This window comes from Arvicola amphibius, chromosome 6 (genome assembly GCF_903992535.2).
Source record: "Arvicola amphibius chromosome 6, mArvAmp1.2, whole genome shotgun sequence".
Classification (NCBI taxonomy): Eukaryota; Metazoa; Chordata; class Mammalia; order Rodentia; family Cricetidae; genus Arvicola; species Arvicola amphibius.
In genome coordinates this window covers 145,168,890-145,184,725 of record NC_052052.2, presented here as the reverse complement: position 1 = coordinate 145,184,725, position 15,836 = coordinate 145,168,890, and the positions used below count along the sequence as shown (strand labels likewise).

Here is a 15,836-nt window from a genome sequence, read left to right as displayed (position 1 = left end):
CCTGGTCTACAGAGCTAATTCTGGGACAGCCAAGGCTATGAAGAGAAATCCTGTCTCAAAAAAAAAAAAAACAATAAAAAACAAAGTGGTGTGCTGTATGCTACTATATACCATACAAAGGAGAGTTCACAAGACACCACACATCAGACTGAAGAGCCCCACTAGCCTTGAGACACGGGAACCAGTGGGGTGAGATGGCTTGTTGTCTCAGATGACTGCCTAAGGATCATTGTGAGCCACGGAGCAGGAAGGAGAGCACAGTGGGCTCTCAGAGGTGAGATGTCCCCCTTAGATGACTAAGAAGGCTGATGGGGCTGACAGGACAAACTACAGAGAAGAGAACGTCACAGAAAAAGACCCAGAGACCTGCAGAGAGGCCGCAGGACTGTCAAGTACGCGTGGGAGGAAACTTCAGAAGCCTGGACCGAGAACAGCCCCTCAGAGGACCAGAGGGAGCATTTGCAACACCCATGGGGCAAGTTCCTGTGACCATTGTCCAGCCAGAAACTGCAGATCTGCAAGAAGTGAGGCCCAGTACTCAGGAGGGTCTTGCCTCAGCGCGGGGAAGTCACTCACCTTCTACTGGCACATCTCTGCCCTCCCACTTAAGTCTTAACAGGAAGGCCAAACTGTTTACAATTTAATTTTATACTTGAAGAAAACTCTAAAATATCTAGCACCCAGCAAGGCAAAAACCATAATGCCTAGCATCTAATCAAAAAACGCCAGGCAGGGCTGGGGACGTAGCGCAATCGGTAGAGGGCTTACGTAGTACGCATGCCCTGGGTTCAGGTCCCAGTGCACTAAACTCTGTATGGTGGTGCACCCCTGTAATTACTCAGATGAGAAGGCAGGCGGGTCAGAAATTCAAGGTCATTTTGGATATATGGGAGGTTAGAGGCTAGCCAAAGCCACATAGACCTTGTATGGGGAAAAAAAATCTCTCCTCCCAAATACCAGACACATGATGGAAAAAAACCCAAACCAAAACCCCAGTCAGTTGAAACTGACTCATAACTGACAAGGATGTTGGAAATATCAGACAGGAACATTAAAACGTACCCTAAATCTAAGGATAATGACAGATAGCTGTAGGTAGGCCACTTTGGCTCCTTGCTTAGCTTCTCCTTGGCTTAACTTAATGGTTTCACATTGAAAACCCGCCAAGTCCATGTGGTGGTGGCGGTAGTGGTGGTGCACGCCTTTAGACCCAGCCCTCTGGAGGCAGAGGTAGGTGGCTCTCTGAGTTTGAGGTCAGCCTCCTCTACATAGACAGTTCCAGGACAGGCAGAGAAACCCTGTCTTGGGTGGGGTGGTAGTGGTGGTGGTGGTGGGAATCCACCAAGTCCATATCATCCAGGAGCAAACCCCAGGGCGCCTCTAGCCAGCTTGGCCCAGGTAGGACAACCAGCTCCCAACCCAGCAAGATTAAGGTCACCACACAACCCAGAGGAGCCTGGGAGTGATCAGCACTCATTGTGGGTTCTCAGTCTAGGAAGGGCTCTAGTAGCTGCTGCTGTGGCCCCATCTTCCCCCATCTGCTGAGAGCACAGGGGGCTGTCTGCTGAGAGCATAATGGGGTGCCTCATGCCTTGGAATTGAGGGTGGGATTAATGGGACCTCAGAACAGAACAGGAGTATGTGGGTAAGCTAAGTGCAGAAGAAAGACGATAACACAGTATCTATTTTTTTTTTCTTTGAGGCAGTGTCTTGTTATTGTTCAGGCTGACTTCAAACTCAGCATCTTCCTGCCTCAGCCTCCTCAGGGTTGGGATTACAGGCATAAGCCACCATGTTCAGAGGAAACAGTTTCTTTTAAACCAAGAGGGTAAATGTTGGGTGCTGTGCACCCCAGATCCCGAATTTCTTGTAAACAACGTGTTATGCTTGCAGCTGCTCTGAGCACTAGACCCTCAGTAGTTCCTGATGGCAGGGGAGTGGTTTCTGGTGGGTTTGGCTGGGGCGTGGCTCTCAGTTAAGCATCCCTATATAAGCTGCCCTTGGACACGATAGAGGGGGCATTCTGGCATCAAGGATGACCTGTGTCTCTGTCTGTGAGTCTTTGTGTGTATCAATCTCCAGCCCCTTGCCCAGTTCACGAACTGTATGGTAGTGCATAGAGCGAAGACGGGCGTGGTGCTCTGAGAATTCACATCAAGATGCCAACATCTCAGAGCACCTGAGTTTATTCCAGGCCAAGTGATGCTCCGGGAGTAGTGGGGCCCACAGAGACCTCAGCCATGCAGAGGACACCCACCACCCTGTTTCTGACGCCTCAACACACAGATTTGGTTCCCTATACCACTTACCCTTTTTTCCCAGTCCTCCCCACAAGATCAAGGTCCAGCTGTACATCCTGTCACCTAGGGTTGAGGATAGGGACAGTGAGTGGTGGCACAGCAAGGGCGAGCTGGTATTGTGGCCCTGGTATTAGTACAGCTACAGAATGTAACTCTAGGAAAATGCAGGAATGACTTTCTTGTGGGCTACATTTCTAGGCCATAGTCACCTCCCTGGATGACAGACCCAGAGATGGGGAAGGGGAAAGCAGAAGGAGAAGGCTAGACCCCTGCATATCCAGGAGTGTATCTAGAAGCATCAAGATCCCAGAGGCTCCAGAAACCTGGTCTCATAGGAAGGCCTGTGTAGACACCCTCTGCTCTCATCCCAAGCTAGAATCCAAGGCCTTGTATATGCTAGGTTGTCATTTTAGTTCTGTGGTATATCTCCAGCCAACACATCCATCTTTGAGGCAATGTGGCCCTTGTTAGCCCTAGGGTGTTGCATGTAGCAGGGTCCTATTTACATGCCTTATTTCCAGAAAACAAGGGCTACCCTCAGCCCTGTGTTCCCCAGAAGGGACACAACACAGTACTACACAGATTCCAGATGGGACACTGTACAGCAACCCACACCCAGATTAGCCATTTTGTTCACTTTCGGATGCCCTAATAGGCAGTGTGGCACATCCATCTCATGGGTTACTGATGGGAAACAACCCTAGGCCTGTAATGAGTGAAGGCCTCTAGCCCACTCAGCTATGGCAAGGACACAGGGAGACTAAGTGCTAACGAAGCGCAGCAGTAATTTTGGCCTGAAACTAGATTGACAATCACAGGTTGCCATCCAGGTTGGCCATCAGGGCACCAGGACATCAAGGGCAGAGCTACCTATCGCACAGGATTGCTGTGTTTGGGAACTCAAATCTGGGAGTTTTTTCTTCTGTTCTTTTTTTTTTTTTTTTTTTTTTTTTTTTTTTTTTTGAGACAGGGTCTTACTATGCATTCCCTGCTTGTCTGGAACTTGCTATAAATAGCAAGCCGGCCTTGAGATACAGAGATCTACCTGACTCAGCTTCTTAAATGCTGAGATTAAAGGTGTGCACTGCCATGCCTGGCTCATTTAATATTAAAACAAAATAAAATTACTATTATGTCTCCTTACATATTTGTGTGTGTGTGTGTGTGTGCGCGCGCGCGTGTGCGTGTGTGTGAGTGTGTGAAAGAGTCCTAGTCACCATGTGTCAGTCAGAGGGTGACTTCGTGGAGTCAATTCTCTCCTTCCTTCACGCAGGCTCCAGGGCTACACCACTGACTCAGCTACAGGTGCCTTTACCTGTTGAGCCATCTTTCCATCTCATGTTTAATTTTCTTACGTCTATGTTTATTCAATATTTTTTGCTTACCATGTATACATATGCATGTTTGTGTGTGCATGGGTGTGTAGAGAGAGCACGAGTGTGCCACAGCTCAGGCGTGGAGGTCCGAGGACAGCTTGTGGTGTGTTCTGTCCTTGCACCATGAGGGTCCTGAGGATAGAACTCAAGACTTCAGGCTTGGCAGGAAACGCCTTTACCTGTTGAGCCATCTTGCAGGTCCCCTGAATCGCATTCTTTCTGTAAGTTCAGGCTGCCCTCATAACAAGCTCCTCAGCTCATTATATAATTCTGTTTGGAATTATGTTTGGCAATTTCCAATGCAAAAGGCAATGAAACAAGACAGATGAGCAAGCCTGAAGCTGACAGTGACATTGTCACACCACTGGTCACTCTGACACTCTCTCCACCCAGACTCCCTTAGCTCTGATATTCTCCTAGGAGCCCCCTCAACCTTTTGCACAAACTTTTCCTCACTAGGGAACAGGATTTCTCAGCCCTTGCTTTATCTGGCGCTCATATCTGGTGCTCAAAAAGGCTTTTCCCTCAAGAAGACACTCCTGACTCCCATATGCTCCATCCCGCTCCCCTCCCCCAGTCAGCACCCCCATCCTGCTCTCACCCAGAGCTTCTCTTCCTTACATACCACTGTCCTCCCCATCCTCTCCTCGCTGGCATGTGAGTGAAAGAGAAGGAGCCTCAGCACACAGCCCTCGGTCAGGCACATGAGACTCAATAGATATTTTGGGTGAGCAAATGAATGCTGGGATTAGAATCAATATGCCAGTGGATGTTTAGAATCCTTCTAATACGTCTACATCCGCACAGAGAAAGCCTTTGACTACATGCAAATTTTGAAAACATAAAACTAAAATTGAGATCATAAAAGGCGGTATTCCTCCAGAAAGTAGACCTTACTTGACGAGGCCCATCACGTCACCAGGCAGGTGACAACTGGGACAGGAGGTCCAGATCATGACTCAGCCTCACAAGATCACAAACCCAACTGTCAGGAGCTAAAAGCTGAGACCCAAATCTGATAGGACTCTGGAGGATAGTCATGAGGTAGAATATAGGGTCTGAGTGTATTCTGTGTAGAGTGTATACAGGCTGCTCTATCTCTCAGGACCTGGCTGTCCAAGTCATTTCACCTCACAGGACCCAAGTCACCATGCTATATCCCACTTCACAAGATCTGAGTATCCAGGTAACCTCACAGGACCTGAGTATCCATGTCACCCACCTTCCGGGATCTACTTCACAAGACATGGGATCAGGTCATACCATCTCCTAGGCCCTGAGAGTCCAGGCTAACCCACCTACAGGACCTGAGAGCATGGGATCAGGTCATATCATCTCCTAGGATCTGAGAGTCCAGGCTAACCCACCTACAGGACCTGAGAGCATGGGATCAGGTCATACCATCTCATAGGCCCTGAGAGTCCAGCTAACCCACCTACAGGACCTGAGAGCATGGGATCAGGTCATACCATCTCATAGGATCTGAGAGTCCAGGCTAACCCACCTACAGGACCTGAGAGCATGGGATCAGGTCATACCATCTCATAGGATCTGAGAGTCCAGGCTAACCCACCTACAGGACCTGAGAATCCATGTCATTCCATTGCCCAGGTCACCCACGTCTTAAGAGCGGGGTGCCCAAGTGAGGGTAATAATTACAAGGAACTTAAATGCTTTCTATTGCAAGAATGATCCCCGGGAATGCGACCTTTGCAATGCTATTTTGTAATCTCCTCATCTTTAAAGACTTTTGTTTACTTAAAGGCCCTACCCCATTCCCAAAATTTAATGGCCAGGGCAGAGGACCCCTTTTCTCATTTCATTCGTTTTCTTTGCACTGAATTTTTCCCTCTTGTTTTGTATTAGTTCTCTGAGAATTTCACACAGTATGTTTTATGTAGTCACTCCTCTCCCCCGACTCCTCTCACACCCATTCCCTTCTCTACCCACCCAAATTTGTGTCTTTTTATTTTAAACCATTGGGCTCAGCTTGTTTTGCTCGTATGTTGGATATGTGGCCTTCCACTGGAGTATGGTCGGCCTACCAGGGGCTACAGTCTTAAAGGAAGCTAGCCTCTGCCTCCCACCTGCTATCAATTGCCGACAGCTCCACTGCTAGGCGTGGGACTCTGTACCACTAGGCTCTGTGTCCACCTCCACTCTGCATCCCGGGGTTGTGTCCGGCCTGGGCTTGCACAGATCTGGTATGTGCTGTGCCAACCATTGTGAGTTCATACATGCACCTGTCCTGCTGTGTCCAGAAGACAGTCTTTCCTTACAGTCATCTGTTGCCTTTGGCTCTGACAATCTTTCTGCTCCCTCTTCTGCAATGATCCCAGAGCCTTGGAAGGAGGGGGTGTGATAGAGATGGCCCATTCAGGGCTGCGTACACTGGAACAGGAAGGATTAAATTGGGATGGGGTAAGAGGGCAAAATAGAGGAGAGAATCCATGAAGGGATAAATAACACTAAAGACCTTTCAACAAAAGTCATATGAAAGCCTATTATACACATTTCTTTAACACACACACACACACACACACAGAGAGAGAGAGAGAGAGAGAGAGAGAGAGAGTTAAACTAGAGCTAATGGGGTGACTAGTAATACCCCTACTAAACACCATAGGCTAACAAGTAAAGTACCCAGGACTAGGAGTGGGTTACCTCTTCTGGAGTTGTTGGCCAGTGAGGCCCCATAGACCTCCAAACATTACAGGCCAATGTTATTGGTCACCCTACAGAATTTGATGGCGAGATTGCTGAAGATATCACATATTGGAGTCATGAAACACGGAGGAAATAAAGCTGGTGCTGACCTGGAAGTTTCATCCCTGCTAGCTAGTTTTCATGGCGCTGGAAGTTGCTACCAGAGGAAGAAAGTAACCGTCAGTCATACCCAGCTGTGCCCTGAGCTACCATAATGACTGGCCTAGAAAGACAGGCTCAGCATTGTAGTAGTGGCATGAACACCATGGGAGTGAATGATGATTTTCAGATTGGGTTTAAGGCTCATTCCATAAGAGGAAGCCCATACCTAGCACCATTATCAGGCCAAGAACCTGTGACGAAAGACATCACAGGCCTTAGGGAAGAATCTATTACCGCTATTCTGCCAAGTAGACATTGTCTTAAACACTCTCCTGACGACTTATTAGACCCATAGATTAGCGTGCCCTTCCATCCTCATCAGAGAAGCTTCTATTTGCAGTAGGTGACAACATAGAGACTCACAAACTTGCACCAGATTTTAAACTAGCCAATAGCAGGTGAGGCTGAACCCCAGCCAGTGGGGAAAAGACACAAGACCCTTGCATTAGGATAAAAACTTGCTCTATGTGCTTGCCACACAGAAATGTACCCTTTTGCAAAAGTAAAAGCTGCTTTGTCAATTTATTTCACTTTGTCTGTGCGTTCTTTGTGAAATATTGGTGGGGTCTTTAAACTCCAGATTACATTTCCAGCATAGGTTACCCCACCTCCTAGGACCTGAGTGTCCAGATCACCCTGCTTTACAGAACCCAAGCATCTAATTATCCCTCATCCCTAGGGGTTCAGAGATGGGCAGCGCCACAGTAGAAAGGGAAAGGTAACAAGAGTGAAGTTAACAGACAGGGCCATCCAGGGCGGGGATCACTGGCGTGGGTGTTGGGGAAAGGACTTGAGACCAGTAAACTAAGTTCAGTGCCAATGTAGATGGCAGCCGGTAGGCGCAGCCTCTATTGGGGAGTTTTTGAAACAGGGTCTCACCAGTCAGCTTTTTAAAGGAAAATCAAATGTGAGGCTCAGATGCCACAGAGCCTACCTGCTAACCGGAAGAGGCTGTCCTAGCACTGAGTCCTAGCACTGAGAGCACCAGAAGGGAGAGTGGGAAGGACCTCAAGATGGTCCAAATGTTTGCCTCACTGTGGGTGCAAGGCATGTCACCGGGCTGCACTCGGCTTGCCCTCAGCCCATCACGGCGCTGCCTCCATTTTATATAGGATCTGCCCTATTGCACTCCTCCCCACTAGCACAGACCTGTCGGGTCTAACTCCTCGTTCGCCTGCTGGGTATCTGGGGCACGGGGGATCCTGCGCACAGAGGGAAGTGACCACAATGAACGAAGGGCCCTCTCATCTCTCATTTCCTTCCTGGACTAGCTTGGTCCCTGCCCAGTCAGTCGCCTTGTCCAGAGGCAGGCAGAGACAGGCCATCATAGCCGTGACCAACCCTGAGCTTTCTCTGTCCTGGTTCACCACACACCCATCTCGGAGCCTTCTTGTAGCCATGAGAACAGTCCACAAACCCCGCATCATCTGGGTTTTACATCTGCCCAATGCTGCTTTTGACTCCCTTCCCACTCACTTTACAAAGGAGCCTCAGTTTTTCTATCTGTATATGGGGGATCACGATCAGCCTACCTAGGGCCTATAAGAAGGTGCAATGCAGTGGAAACTTCCTGAACATGCATTAAGATACCCAAAGTCACCGGGCGGTTGTGGAGCACACCTTTAATCCCAGCACTCGGGAAAGAGAGGCAAATGGATCCCCGTGAGTTAGAGGCCAGCCTGGTCTGCAAGAGCTAGTTCCAGGATAGTTAGGACTGTTACACAGAGAAATCCCATCTCAAAAAGCCAAACAAACAAACAAACAAAAAGATACCCAAGTCCTGTTGTAGTCTATGTGGTTGACTTTCACCACAGGGCAGCAGGTCCTGCCTCTCACTCATGAAGACTCACTCTTCTGAAGACCAGCTCATTTCAGTGCTAATCTTATAACGTGTTCGACCTCTGTACACAGAGTCCAGTGTGGCTCTGGGGCCCCTGAACATTGGGAGGTACGGATTCCTCTAGAAACAGAAGTTATAGCCTCCACTTCTACCCCCAGGAGCAGAAGCAGGCTTCACTGGGCCTGTAGCAGCCCAGTTGAGACAAACCACTTCCTCCTGTCCTTGCTGGGTCTGGCCCCACCCATCCCCCCAAGCACTCTGTAAGTTCTCAGCTCAGAGAATTTATGTGGGGACTGGCCAGTTCATTCACAGGCTTGGGAGGCCAGGATGAGCTGACAGAGTGCTCTGTACCTGCTCCCTCTCTCACCGAAGCAGGGCCTGGGAAGAGACCTCTGTCAGTAAACCACTTGCTTTGCAAGCGTAGGGACTTCAGTTTGATTCCTTAGATCTCAGGTTAAAAACAAAACAACAGCCGAATACAATGGCCTGCTCTGGTAATCCCAGTGCTGAGGGTATAGAGACTGATCTGGGACCCACTGACCAGCCAGCCTAGTCAGGCTAATGAGAGGCCCTGTCTCAAAAACAAGGAAGACAGGTCCTGGAGAATAACACCTTAACACCTTAGATTGTCTTCTGGCTTACACACATATGCCTGTACACACACACACACACACACACACACACACACACACACGAATGGCTAGCAATGACCCCCCAGGGTATCAAGAAGGACCAGAAGGACCAATCTAAACTGAGGCAGAGCTGCATAAGCTCTAAACCTCAGCAAGCTTGGCATGATTTAAATTCCACTTTACGGACAGGGAAATCAAGGCAGAGTCTGAGAAGTTGCCCAAAGTCGCAGTTCTGGGCTCTGCAACTGCCCATTACCCTGTTCCTGGCTTTCTTTCTCCATCAGGGTCCTCTCCTTGTCCCCTCAAAGCTGCTCTTCCTCTACTGTACTCACAGATCCCCCAGAAAAAAGGAAACAGGCTGGTCATTCACAATGACAGTGAGTCCTGCCCTACACTCCCCACAGGTCTCAGAGCCCGGCTTTTCAAATACACCCTGCCTCTTCTGTCTCTGTGCCTTCTGCACGGCACGGTATCAGACTGTTATCACAATCCTTTCGATCCACCTCTGCTGCTGTGATCCTGCCTGCCCTAGGGCTGCCAGGTTCCTAAGGTACCACGCCCAGAGCTGCCCAGGCACAGCTTGGGGGTCCCAAGGAGTCCTTGATGGGCTCAGCTTTCTTTCCTAGCAGTGCCCTGCTAGGCAGGTGCATCTGTGAATATCTAAATTGTAGATTCTAGAAGATTCCAGGCCACCTGGAGTGGGAAGGCCTATCCCCCACTAAGGACTCACCTGGGACTACCTCCTCAGCTTAGATAAAGACCTGTTTTCTTTCCCTCAAGCCTGGAGGACAGGAGAGAGGCTTGGGACACTCTGAATGGGGTCATCACTGCATGGGGTCAACCTTGGATCTGTGCCCCTCTTGAGCTTCACCATCTCATCTCATAAGTTTGAGCTGTGCCCCATCTGCCAATAGCATGTCCCTATAGTGACAGAAGTTTCTCTTGCTTGCCAGTCAATGCCTATAGCAACTGTCTTTTCTCCAGTGTGAGCCACTGAGGGACAATGACAAGAAATGAGATGCCGCTAGCACTCCCCAGCAACTTCCTGCCTTGAAAACATCTGTCTGCCTCGAATGGTTCCTGTTTGGCTTCTAGTGTTTCCCCACTCCCCTCCCCCACGTAACCCCCACCTCCCGCACGACAGCGACAACATTTTAGGGCTCACCAAAGATCCCAGGAGCCGGTCTCTACTCACCGTTCTTCCAAGACCAGTCTATGTCTCCGCCAGGGCTGAACTCACTCAAGAACAAAACCCAACTTCCTCTTTTTAATTTTTGTAATATTGGTCACACAACAGTGGCGTATTTGCATTTCCGTAGCAATGACGCAATGTGAGAGGAGGCTGCTTTGCTGTTTCTGAAGGGCCTGATCTGCTTGTAGTGGGGATGACTTCGAAAGCGTAATTCTTAGTCACATGAGCTCCTAGCTCTGCAGGAGCAGCAGCCAGGGCTGAGTTCAAGTTTAACAGTTGCTGGGCGAGGACCACTGCACCCCTATATCTGCATCTGACTTGGTGGGCTCCTCTGAGCAGACCTAAGATCACTGAGGTTTTCAGAAAGAGGATGCGATACACAGGACACAGGTGACCCAGGTCAGACAGACTCAGAAACCCCACTTGGTCTTCCAACCTTGGTTGGAACAGCAAAATAACTACAGGTTGGAAAAGGCAGACCCCACCCCTGAAAGACTGTTTCAAGGCCACTCCAACAGACCTGGAGAACCTCTGGTGAACTGGCTGGTGAGGACTGCCCCAGCAGGCCTGAGTACTGCCCGTCAGCCCTAAGGAGAAGGCCCTCTCATTATCTCAGGAAGTCAATAAATAATGGGGGCACTTGCCTCCATTTTAGTTTTTAAAAAGTTTTGTTTTGTTTTTTTTTTCAAGACAGTTTTTCTGAGTAGCCCTGGCTGTCCTGGAACTCACTCTGTAGACCAGGCTAACCTTGAACTTAGAGATCTGCCTGCTTCATGCCTCCCAAGTGATGGGATTAAAGGCGTGCCCCACCACATCTGGTTGTTAATGTCTTTTTAATCTATCCTAATTTTTTTTGGGGGGGGGGAGTTGTTGAGATAGTCTCACCAAGTAGTCCAGGATAGCTTTGAATTTACCAAGTGGCTCCAATTGATTTGAATTTACACTATTTGAATCTATCACATGTGGGGATCGCTATTGTGTATCACTGTATCAGTTCATCCTAAGTTCTGTGTGTGTATGTGTGTGTGTGTAGGTACACATATGTGTAAGTGTGTGTGCTCACATGCACGTGGAAGCCAAAAGCCAAAGGTCAAAGCTAAGTGTCTTCCTCGATTGCTCTCCACCTTATTTTTTCGGCACTTATTCTCTAACTCAACCTGGGATCAATTAGCATGGCTAGATTGGCTAGCCAGCAGCCAATCCCCAGGGCGCCTTCTGTCTCTGCCTCCCCAGTGTTGGGATTGCAGGTATCTGCTACTGCACCAGATTTTCCCCGTGGGTGCTGGGAACTCCTCGATTCTCTAAGCTCCTATTTTATTCAGCTGACTTTTTGTGTGCATATGAATGTGCCCCCGTGTGCACCGGTGTACATGCACGGGTGTAGGTGTACATGCATGGGTGTACATGCACCTTGTGCACTTGCACCTGAAAGCTAGAAGACATGCCCGGGCATCATTCTTCAGATGCTGCCCATCCATTTGTTTTTAAACCGGAACTGAAAGTAAAAGCTAAGGCTGGTTGGCCAGCAAGCCTCAGGGATCTACTTGTCTCTGCCTCCCCAGAGCTGGGGTTACAAGTGCTTGTACCACACCCAGATATTTAATGTGGGCTCTGGGGGTCAAACCCAGGTTCTCATGTTTGCAAGGTGAGCATTGTCCTCTTCCAGAAGTTGAAGGCTGAGGTGATGCAGAACTTTTACAGGTTCCTTCTGACTCTGTTGGTCACTGTGTGGGACATACACACAAACACACACACACACACACACACACACACACACGCACGCACACAGCTGCTGTATGCAGAAGTGATAGGCTAGAATGGTCCAGATCTCCAGGAGCTCAGACCTTAGCTCCCAGGATGTGTGTCCTTGATAGACCGTCTCAGAGCCTCAAATTCTTCTTCCATAAAATGGAGAGGTTGTGCACGTTAGAAGTGTTGTGAGGAGTGAGGGCTAACCCAGACAAGTACCTGAAGACTCTTAGTCCCTGTCTGAGCCTCCCTTGCTGTGCTGTCAGTGTGAGGCCCAGAGACCTTTGCTTTACTCCCTGAAGGACCATGTGGCCTGAGGAGGTGGCCTTGGGCCACCCAGATGCTTCCAGCTCAGGCCAGGAAGCACAGCACCTGTTGTCCCTCTGCTGCCACATCCTGAGTCTGGAGGCCAGCCGTGGACTCTCACCAAGCCTGGGAGCCATTCCGTCAGGATCGGCTGGAGGAAGTCAAGATGAGCAGCAGCAGGGCAGGCCAGGTGTGAAGACTGGAGAGAAGGGCTTCAGAGTAGGAGAGGGAAGAAAGTGAGGAAGAACCCCTGTGGCTTAAAAGCAAAGCCAAGGCCAGGTGTGGTGGTGCTGGCCCTTAATCCCAGCACTCAGAAGGCAGAGGCAGCCAGCCTTGTCTACAAATCCAGTTCCAAGCCAGCCAGGGCCACACAGTGAGACTCTGCCTCAAAAATGTGAGGAAAAAAAAAGTCAGAATGGAGGGAGGCCGATGCCCTCTTGCCCCTGAGTGGGAGGAAGCAGTGCCTGGACTTGGGGTGACAAGAACCCCCATGAGCTGGATGGTGCTGGCACAGAGTTTTAATCCCAGCCCTTGAGAGGCAGAGGCAGGCAGATTTCTGTGAGTTCAAGGCCAGCCTGGTCTACAGAGCTAGTTTCAGGACAGGCTCCAAAGCTACATAGAGAAGCCGTGTCTCAGAAAATGACTATATCTTGATAAACTCTTACATAGCCCCTCCCACTACGAATGACTCATAAATACTAGTGTCCAATACAGCCTGCATAGGTGGCTGGGTGACTTCCTAGATCGGGTCATTCACACACAGCACTGCTGTTTCCGTTGGGACAGGGTAGACTCAGTCTCCATGTTGGAAGGGTAATCAAGCAGCTCTGAGACTTATGCACAAGAAACCGAGACCCCAGCCAACAGTCGGCACCAACTTGCCCTAAATGAATGAGTGAGCTACCTTGGAAGATGCGTATCCCAACCACCCAGCTGACTATATTCAGAGCCAGGCCACACCCAAATTCCTGACCAGACAACTGAACAGAGGTAATAGATTCACTACTCTGTGTGTGTGTGTGTGTGTGTGTGTGTGTGTGTGTGTGTGTGTGTAAGATATGAGTATATACATGTAAGTGTGGTCACCTGCTGAGGTCAGAGGTCAATGTAGGGTATCTTCCCTACCTCTCTCCACCTAACCTTTTATAGTACATTTTAATTTGAGAGTTTTTGAGTGGGTGCACATGGGCCATGGTGTGCATGTGGAGGCCAGAAGGCAGTTTCAGAGGTCAGTTCTCCACTTCCGCCATGTGGGATCACTTCCGCCATTCTAGAGATCAAACTCATTTCATCAAGCTCGAGAGGAAGTCGGCCCCCACTTAGACCCAAGTGTGTATATCAAGTGTCCTTCAAGGTTTCTTGTTTGGGAATGAGCTGCCCCCCCAAAACTCTGTGCTGAGGAGAAGACAGCCTAAGAGCCCAAGAGTGAAAGCACTGTGTCCTGGAGAACGGCACTTCCAACAGGTAACCGTGACTGAGGTGGGAAGAGAAACCAGAAGCTCAGTCACGGGGAGAGAGCTTAACCAGAAACACTCGGGCTGCCGACCTCAACTTTCCCAGTCCATGCCTGCTGCTAGATATCGTGAGCACTGGATTTGATGTGGCGATTCTCTGTGTGGTGTTCTTTGTTCTTTCGGTTGGAAGCCTCCCCCGAAGGGACGCCATACAGGACATCCCTGAGCCTTTCACATTATTTTTCAAGACAGGGTCTGACCCTGACCCTGGACTGCACTCTTTCAGCTGGACTGGCTGGCCAGTGAGCTCCAGGGATTGACATTGACCCTGGACCTCACTCTTTCAGCTGGGCTAGCTGGCCAATGAGCTCCAGACAAACTCTTTTTTTTTTTTTTTTTTTTTTTTTTTTTTTTTTTTTTTTTTGGTTTTTCGAGACAGGGTTTCTCTGTGGCTTTGGAGCCTGTCCTGGAACTAGCTCTTGTAGACCAGGCTGGTCTCGAACTCACAGAGATCCGCCTGCCTCTCAGACAAACTCTTATTTCATTTCCTCAGCACTGGGTTACAGATGAGAACTGCCCAAACTGGCTTGTATGTGGGATCTAAATCACTCACCGAATCATCTCCTAGCCCCTACCATTTTTTAAGCCACTAAATTCTGGGTGATTTGTTAGGCCGCAGAAGAGCCACAGTACAATATTTTCATCAGGAAAAGAGCCAGGAGGTGACCTGAGGCCAGAAGGAGGGAAGCTCCGGCCCAAAGTAGAAGAGTGGACACCGGGAAGTGAAGGCACATGTTCTAATTGTTCTCATCATTTCAGCCAGGAGTACATGAGACCAGTGGCCTGATGGACCCACAGCCCTGCAGTGTTGCTGATGTGTTAACCGTGTTATCACTGAGACACATTGCCTGACAGATACGGCTTAAAGGAGGAAGGGCCTATCCGGGCCAAAGGTTTCAAGGTTCACAATCTATCAGTCCATTGTGGCAGTGGGAATGTAATAGAATGCTTTACATAGTGACTGATCAGGAAGCAGAGAGGGTGGGACTGGAAAAAGCCAAGGATAATACACATCCAAGGGATGCCCCCAGTGACTGATGTACTTCCTCCACAGAGGTCCCGCCTGCTAAAGGTTTATGACCTCCCCTAACAACTCCACAAGCTATGAAGTAGGAATCTAACACTAACCAGCCAGTCATGGTGACACATGCCTGTCGTTCCATCCCTGTAGAGGTGCAGAAAGGAAGATCAGTTCAAGGTTGTCCTTGACGACGTATTGAGTTTGAGGCCAGCCTGAACTACAGGGAACCCAGTCTCAAAAACTGAAACAAACACATGAACTTGTGAGAGACATTTCATATTCAAACCATAACACCGTAGACACGAAGGCCTGTATATGCTATTCAACCTCAAGGACCCTGAATAACTTCGTGCAGCCAGAGTCTCTGCAGAGGAAGGCCACATCGGCTCCAGGTCCCCCTCAGATGTCCATCGGGGTGTTTCCCTCTTCTGCCAAGCAGCTCGCTGCATAGGAGGCAGCTCCCAAGAGGAAGGACTCCCCTTCCTGGGCCCCTATCCTGTCTATAGGATCCCTAAGCCTTAGTCTCTAAGAAACCTAGCAATGACTTAGGGGGAACCAGGCCCCTAACTCAGATTCCTCTGCAAAGATCAAAAGCCAAAGACCTGTAAACGAGGGGACTCAGAGGGACCTTGAAGGAGAGGGCAGTGGAGCAGAGACCTGTCTACAGGGGAATGTATGGGAAAATGCCACTTTCTGGGAATCCCCACAGGAAAGATCCACTTGCCAGGACAGAACCCACAGCCGAGGCTAAGCCAATGTTGTTGTCTAATTAGTCAATGACCCTTTACTAATCAGCTGCTAGACATAGAACATACAGCAGGCTCCAAAGGCAGTTCCTGGAGAAGAAGGAAAGACAGTGAGACCTTTCAGAGCAAGGGAACCCCCGTACTGGCCCTTCATTTGTTTGGGTCCCAACCGGTCTCTCTGGCCATGAGGGCCTGGAGTTTTCCAGTTTCCCATCTGTTCTTGGGAACTGAGAGTCACAAGTCCCAAATCCTTCCTGGAACCCTTTAGAATCCAAGTGCTGGACAAAAAGTC

The 15,836-nt window shown here is 49.4% G+C and overlaps 1 protein-coding gene across 2 annotated transcripts in view; it reads right to left on the bottom strand.

The window, feature by feature from the left end:
* Positions 1–10,271, bottom strand: part of Fgd3 (FYVE, RhoGEF and PH domain containing 3) — a 46,461-nt gene extending 36,190 nt beyond the window's left edge. The window contains exons 1-2 of one of the 2 annotated variants that reach the window (XM_038333900.1): positions 10,212–10,252; positions 2,310–2,363 (exon numbers count right to left, since the gene is read on the bottom strand). The gene's annotated coding sequence lies outside the window, so the exon portion shown is untranslated. Of the gene's footprint in view, positions 1–2,309; positions 2,364–10,211 lie in introns of both variants that reach the window. The other variant, XM_038333898.1, reaches the window with a different exon arrangement.
* Positions 10,272–15,836: the final 5,565 nt, after the last annotated feature.